At 49.5% G+C, this 7752-nt stretch overlaps 1 long non-coding RNA gene across 1 annotated transcript; it reads right to left on the minus strand.

Moving 5' to 3' along the window:
• Positions 1 to 1461: 1461 nt before the first annotated feature.
• LOC125438282 lies at positions 1462 to 5695 on the minus strand. The gene is made up of 3 exons (XR_007245326.1): positions 5592 to 5695; positions 5336 to 5392; positions 1462 to 3722 (listed from the first exon to the last, which is right to left on the minus strand). It is a non-coding gene; the product is annotated as an uncharacterized LOC125438282 (long non-coding RNA).
• Positions 5696 to 7752: the final 2057 nt, after the last annotated feature.

Consider the following 7752-nt stretch of genomic DNA (forward strand, 5'->3'; position numbering starts at 1 on the left):
ATGGAGCCCGGGACAAAATCTGAGTTTTGCGGGAGGCCCCCCCCTCCCCGCATATGGGCAGCGTCCCTCCCCCACCACGACCAAACAACATTTTTTTTGCACCAGGTCATCTCAAAGTCACCATCACATTATAGAACATGCCCCAACACACAAATCTGAACACACCCAGGGCTCCCTAGTTTAAACAACATTGAAAGTGAAGCTATTTTCTGAAGGGGGGGAATCCACCCTGAAACAGCATCACTTTTAATGTTTAAACTAGAGAACCCAGATTCTCCTTTTAAATCCACGTTAAAGAGAGAGACTGGGCTCTCTAGTTTAAACAACATTGAAAGTGATGCAGTTTCAGGGTGGATTTCCCACCCATCCACCCCAAACAGCATCATTGTCAATGTTGGTGGTTGTGGGTTTTCTGGGCTGCGTGGCTGTGGTCTGGTAAATCTTGTTCCTAATGTTTCACCTGCATCTGTGGCTGGTATCTTCAGAGGTATATCACAGAGAGAAGTCTGTTATACACTGTGTCCAGACTTCTCTTATAACAGACTTCTCTCTTAACGGTACACCTCTGAATGCTTGCTGCCACAGATGCAAGTGAAACGTTCAAGGCTAAGATCTACTGAACCACAGCCGCACTTTCTTCTAATAAAATACAACAAAAGCAGTTGAATCTGGTTGTGAAAGCCTTCAACAATACTTTCAATGTTTTTTTTTAATCTAGGGAGCCCAGATTCTCCCTTTAAATCCACTCCAAAGGGGGTGGATTTAAAAAAGAGAACCCGGGGAAAATTTGAGGGTGCCTGTCAGGAGAGCAATGTTTAAGCTAACAGTACCAAAATTTTAGGCTATCTTTAGGAGACTGATTATACCACCCAGGTTTAGTGAAGTTTGGTTCAGGGGGTCCAAAGTTATGGACCTTCAAAAGGGTTGCTCCATCTACCATTGGAAACAATGGGGGATGGAGCATCCCTTTTGGGGGTCCATAACTTTGGACCCCCTGAACCAACCTTCACCAAACCTGGGTGGTATCATCAGGAGACTATCCTTATGATACCACCTAGGTTTAGTGAAGTTTGATTCAGAGGGTCCAAAGTTATGGACCCTCAAAATGATAGCCCCATCTACTATTAGCTCCCATTGGAAACAATGGGGGATGGGGTTACCCCCTTTGGGGGCCATAACTTTGGACCCCCTGAACCAAACTTCACCAAACGTGGCTGGTATCATCAGGAGAATCACCTGATGATAGCATGAAATTTTGGTGCCACTAGCCTAAAAACTGCGCCCCCTGCAGGCCAAAATTGAAAAAAACAGTAAAAATACAGAAAGCCACAAATGAACCTGCAATTTTTGCGCCCACCACAAGGAGGCCCCCGGGGCATTTGTCCCCGGATATCCCCATGGTAGCTACGCCTGTGCGTGCAGGCAACTATTGGGGCCCACAAAAACAATCCAGGTTGCTGTCGTGCCTTCGCACGGAGACATGTTTCGTTTTAAAAATTTACTTCCCACCGATGCGTAGCTATGCAGGCATGCACAAATTAATCCCCCCCAGCCATGCAGCCATCTCACAAAATGACCATCTGCGCCTGTGTAGCTGCACAGATGCAAGCTGCGAAATTTTAAAAAGAAAACGGAGGCCAATAAAGCACCTCCTGCCCTGCCATTCGCTCGCAAGCAGCTGCGACTTGGGATTTTTGAAAAGGCTTGCTAATGGCGCAATTCTTAAAAAACCCAGTTTTGGGGAAATAAAACGGGGCAGACTGGTTTTAGGGGAGATCCATGTGAAGTTCCCCCCAAAATGAGTTTTTTTACCATCCGTGTTTATTGGCCTGTCTGGAATGGACCCATGGCAGGTCAAAATGACATTTGAACCCAGCTCTTCCAGTCTGAGGCCTCTAACTACCTATCCATGCATGAGTCCTCCTTAACTAATACAGGCGCTTCCAGAGAGGTCATCATTGATTGAAATGGGGGAGGGGGGAGAGAATTAAGGGTCATGGATGAGAACTGACTTCAATCCATCAATCTCTTTTCATGCCTCTCTCCCCGGGGAATTGGACCTTCCGACCCCCCGGCCTTACGCCACAGTAGATCTTGCTAATTTAAAAAGTGACACAAGACTGCTGTTCATTTTTACTAATAGAACAATTGGCAGCTCACTCCCCTCCCCCTCAGTGCTGGACTCTGGAAACATCCACGGAACTTCAACAGGTGTAGCTTTGAAAATGCCAGTGCGATTAGCTGAAGTGTCAAACACCTCGATATCACAGAGAAAAATGTTTACTTATTACAGTTGTCTTTTCCCTCATGATTCGCGGTTGCTTCCAATAATAGTTTTCAAAACATTTGTTTTAACTTAAAACCAGAATACAACAACAAACCCCAAATCCATAGAATTTGGCATTTTTCCTCCAGGCATGTTGACAACTCCAGCTGCAGTCCTGCTTGGGATATAGCCAGCAACACTGTAACAAGTAACACCCTAAGCCATGGAAAACACCTATTTCAGGTCAAGGCGCTAGAAAAGTTGGGAGAGGGAGACGAAGGAACACTCAGACTCTACTCTGGGGCATGGACCTCTCTGCACCAAGGAGGAAAGAGCTTCCAGCATCAGCAGCAGCTTCCAGAAAGTTGGGCTGAGAATTCTGAAGGAAGCCCACTTTGCAAACGTGGCCTCCAACAAATACAGACGCTTCGATACAGTCTGGAGAGGTCGTCCTGACTACGGTCATATCCTTCCTTCTGCAAAATGTCGGCTTCCTCTAACCATCTGGAGGATCTCCCAGATCGTCACTGCATTGTGCTGATCTTGATTTCTCTCTAACAGTGCAATCCGGAACAAATTTCCTCTAATCTAAGCCCACGAGTAACTGTGTTTGGATTGCACTGTAAGTCTGCTTTGGTCCTCGGATTCCAGAGGTTAGCTGCCATGACACAAAAAGGATTCCTGCTGTAGTGCCGCGTGTTTAGTGCAACGTTTTATCATTTCACAGTGACTGGACTAAAGTGTGTGGGGAAGAGTGTGAAAAAGACTGCAAGCTTTTGAGTGTGCAATACTTGTCACATTTTCTTCAGATTACGTCTCAATGGATGGGATTTCCCTTTCAGCAAGCGTGGAGACTCTTGGGTTGTAGGAGAGGTATAATTCCTGATCAGGTGCTGACCCTGCAGGCCTCCCAAGATGCTGTAGAGTTGAATCCTGCCCTGAAACCTCCGTAGATGATCTCAGCCCACTTTCTCTCTCGGCCTAACCTACCTCACTGGGTTGCTGCGAGGGTAAAATGAGTCGGGTCTGATGAAGGCCACCTTCAGCTCCTTGAAGGACAACTAAATAAATAAATGGTACAGCAAGTCTATGTGCGTGCGGGAAATACTAACCATCAGTCAATCTTCACATGCCTCTGAAACGGAAGCTCCTTTTGACCCAGAATAGTTCCTTAAGCTACTTTCTTCACTTCCTCTAAAGTTGCAATACCAAAAGACACCCCTAGAAGGTGGGGAAACTTATCCAAGCATATATTTAGCGGCTCCCCTGCGCTCCAGTGGAGAATAACCACCCAAGCCAGGAATGTATTTTTAGTTTTTCTTCCATTCAGATCCTTCAGTGGTGTTTCTTCTTTGGTGGGTTGTATTCCAGCAAGTCGTAAAGGGACCCCATTCCAAAAAGAAGTGTTTGCATAAACCATAGATACTGGGTTGAAGGATCCGTGATGCCTTTGTCCCTGCAGTGAAGACAGAAACCAACCAACTTTTTACTGTTTTCCATATTGTACACTTTGGTGTGTGTGTGGTGATGGTAGGTGGGTGGGGTTACAATACAGCAAAGTGGAGGGAAGATCTGGCGGTAACATCTCTGGCAGCAGGCTCCCTCGCCTGTGATCAGCCTGTGGGCACTACTGGAATCTTGAGAAAAGGCTGAGGGTGCCGCCACAAAATGGCTCCCTGGGGATGGGCCAGTCACAAAATGGCTGCCATGAGAGGTCCAGTTACAAAATTTTGGAAGAACTTCCTCTAAACCTCCACCTCTGGTAGCAGCAGTTTTTTTTCCCTGAATGGGAACTCCTTGCAGGCACTAAGGTGGTCCCACCTAGTAGTAGTAGTAGTAGTAGGAGGAGGAGGAGGAGGAGCAGCAGTAGTAGTAGTAGTAGTAGTAGAAGAAGAAGAAGAAGAAGAAGAAGAGTTGGATTTATATCCCCCCTTTCTCTCCTATAAGGAGACTCAAAGGAGCTTACAAACTCCTTTCCCTTCCCCCCTTCCCCCCCCCCACACCAAACACCCTGTGAGGTGGGGCTGAGAGAGCTCAGAAAAACTGTCTAGAGGTCACCCAACTGGTGTGTGATGGAGTGTACAAGCTAATCTGAATTCCCCAGATAAGCCTCCACAGCTCAGGTGGCAGAGCAGAGAATCAAACCCGGTTCCTCCAGATTAGAGTACAGTACACCTGCTCTGAACCGCTACACCACTGCTGCTCTAGGGGTGCTGAATTCATCTGTAATAAGAGCTGGCTATAATGTAAATGTGACTTGGTTTGGCCAAACCTTGGGGAGGGGATGGTTGCCTCAGCTGGCTAGCCCCCAGCCGTTTTGCCAGCCCAGATCAGAAGGGGGGGTGGGGGATGGAACCAGTTCTCTAAAAGACCAATTTCTGGGAGATGGTTCATTTTTTCAAATGCTTTTGAAGGCACACTGGCATTAAAAGACACAAGGCACAGGACTGAAGTTCTCTGGGCATCATCTGCTCTTCCTTCCCACCCAAAGGTGTCTGTCACTAAAAAAAAGAGACTCCCGTAAGGCTGGCTTCTAAACACCTGCGCCTTTCGTTGCGTTCCCCTCCCCAACCATATATAGGCAATTATGCCTATTTGCACATACTGTCTTTTTTAATTCATACAAATCTCATTAAAAAAAACAACAGGAAGATAATTCCAGAATCTATTCCTTGGTTGACCTTAATATAGGCCAGTGGTTTCCAACCTGTGGGTCACGACCCCTTTGGGGGTCGAACGACCCTTTCACAGGGGTCGCCTAAGACTCTCTGCATCCGTGTTCTCCATCTGTAAAATGGATAAATGTTAGGGTTGGGGGTCACTACAACACGAGGAACTGTATTAAAGGGTCGCGGCATTAGGACGGTTGAGAACCACTGATATAGGCCCAGCGACCTCTTCCCCTACTCTGACGTCTTGTTTTCTGTATGTAAGGAAGGTTTTTATAGGGGAGCTCACATCTGGAGAAGGACAATCCGGCAGCACCTTTTTCACTTCATCTGCTGTTTCTGAGACATTAAAAGGCAAGAAAGGGGAGAATGAGGCAACAAATAAAGAAAGGCAGCTTACCGGCACAGCTTGAACGCGTACATTGCCATCATATTAGAAAGCCATAAATTCGCATACCTGAAAATGAGGGGGGACAGTAGTTTTGAGAATATGTTTATATAAGTGAGAAAATAATAAAAACTTATATTAAAAAGACGTTCCTGTTTTAACAAGCTGCTGATCCTGGCACTTAAATTTACGTCGCTACTCTTGGACAACCGGAAGGGCAAAGTCATTCTGCAAGGAAATTGGGGATTATTTTTAAAAGTCAGCTTACACAACATTAAGCAAGAATTCGTGATTCTCCACCAAATAACATATGAAGGTGCCGATCGGTCCCATTTCGTTACAGGGAATTGAGTTTGGGAAAAAGATGATCCACTAGAAGAGAAAAAGAGAACGAGATGTTAGTATTTTTAAGCATCCATCAGACATTTTGCAGTCACCTGTCGGGTGTAATAAGCTGGGGGGGGAGAACACTAAGAGAGAAGAAGAGAATGAGCTGTTCGTGTTTCTGAGCATCCATCAGACATTTTGCAGTCACCTGTCGAGTCTAATAACCTGGGTGGGGGGAGCACACTAATAGAGAAGAAAAGAACAGGATGCTCGTATTTGTGAGCATCCATCAGACATTTTCCAATCACCTGTCGAGTGTAATAAGCTGGGGGGGGGGGGGGGAAGCATAGTAGGAGAGAAGAAGAGAACAAGATGCTCATAGTCCTGAGCATCCATCAAACATTTTGTAGTCACCTGTTGAGTCTAATAACCTGGGTGGGGGTAAGCACACTAAGAGAGAAGAAGAGAACGAGATGTTCATATTCCTGAGCATCCATCAGACATTTTGCAGTCACCTGTCGAGTCTAATAACTGCGGGAGGGGGAGAACACTAATAGAGAAGAAGAGAACGAGATGTTCATATTCCTGAGCATCCATCAGACATTTTGAAATTTCCCGTCAAATCTAATAAGCTGAAAGGACAGTGCACTAAGAGAGAAGAACAGAAGGTAGTAAGCAAGCCTTTATTGGCATAGACAGCAGTACAACAATAATAAAAACAGATTAAAAAGCATATACAATACAGGATATACATGTTAGGATGAAGGAAATCTACTGGCATTTAGTAATTTCCAGGAGAAAGTCTGCCACTATCATACAGAGAGAAGGATCAGGGTTGTCGAACAAGTAGTGTAATCTAATTTAATCGGGGAGATCGGGTAAATGTAAAGGAGTGAGATTCACATACTCGGATCTGATTTCCTTGAATCTGAGACAGTGAAGTAATTGGTGGGCCAGAGATTCAACTGAGCCATTGTTACATGGGCACAATCTTTTAGCCTTTTCTTGCTTATTAAATCTGCCATGTAACAAGGCAGAAGGCATAACATTAAACCTGGCGAGAATTACGGCTCTCCTTTGAACAGGGTTTGTTAAGCAATACAGGTAGTATGCCAAGTGGCCCCGTTCAAATGGGAGAGAAAAATACATGGGGGAGCACGTTTTAAGAACAGAAGGTGATGCTCCTAGTCCTGAGCACCTATCAGACATTTTGAAATCACCCGTCAAATCTAATAAGCTGAAAGGACAATGCACTAAGGGAGCAGAACAGAACTACTGTGTTTCCCCGAAAATAAGACAGTGTCTTATATTAATTTTTGCTCCCAAAGATGCCCTATGTCTTATTTTCAGGGGATGTCTTATTTTTCTGTGTTCTGTTCATCGGGCATGCTTCCAAACAAAAACTTGGCTACGTCTTACTTTCGGGGGATGCCTTATGGGGGGGTGGGGGGGGGGGGGGGTGGGGGGGGGGGGGGGTGGGGGGGGGGGGGGGTGGGGGGGGGGGGGGGTGGGGGGGGGGGGGGGTGGGGGGGGGGGGGGGTGGGGGGGGGGGGGGGTGGGGGGGGGGGGGGGTGGGGGGGGGGGGGGGTGGGGGGGGGGGGGGGTGGGGGGGGGGGGGGGTGGGGGGGGGGGGGGGTGGGGGGGGGGGGGGGTGGGGGGGGGGGGGGGTGGGGGGGGGGGGGGGTGGGGGGGGGGGGGGGTGGGGGGGGGGGGGGGTGGGGGGGGGGGGGGGTGGGGGGGGGGGGGGGTGGGGGGGGGGGGGGGTGGGGGGGGGGGGGGGTGGGGGGGGGGGGGGGTGGGGGGGGGGGGGGGTGGGGGGGGGGGGGGGTGGGGGGGGGGGGGGGTGGGGGGGGGGGGGGGTGGGGGGGGGGGGGGGTGGGGGGGGGGGGGGGTGGGGGGGGGGGGGGGTGGGGGGGGGGGGGGGTGGGGGGGGGGGGGGGTGGGGGGGGGGGGGGGTGGGGGGGGGGGGGGGTGGGGGGGGGGGGGGGTGGGGGGGGGGGGGGGTGGGGGGGGGGGGGGGTGGGGGGGGGGGGGGGTGGGGGGGGGGGGGGGTGGGGGGGGGGGGGGGTGGGGGGGGGGGGGGGTGGGGGGGGGGGGGGGTG

Source organism: Sphaerodactylus townsendi, linkage group LG08, assembly GCF_021028975.2.
Source record: "Sphaerodactylus townsendi isolate TG3544 linkage group LG08, MPM_Stown_v2.3, whole genome shotgun sequence".
In the NCBI taxonomy this organism is placed as follows: domain Eukaryota; kingdom Metazoa; phylum Chordata; class Lepidosauria; order Squamata; family Sphaerodactylidae; genus Sphaerodactylus; species Sphaerodactylus townsendi.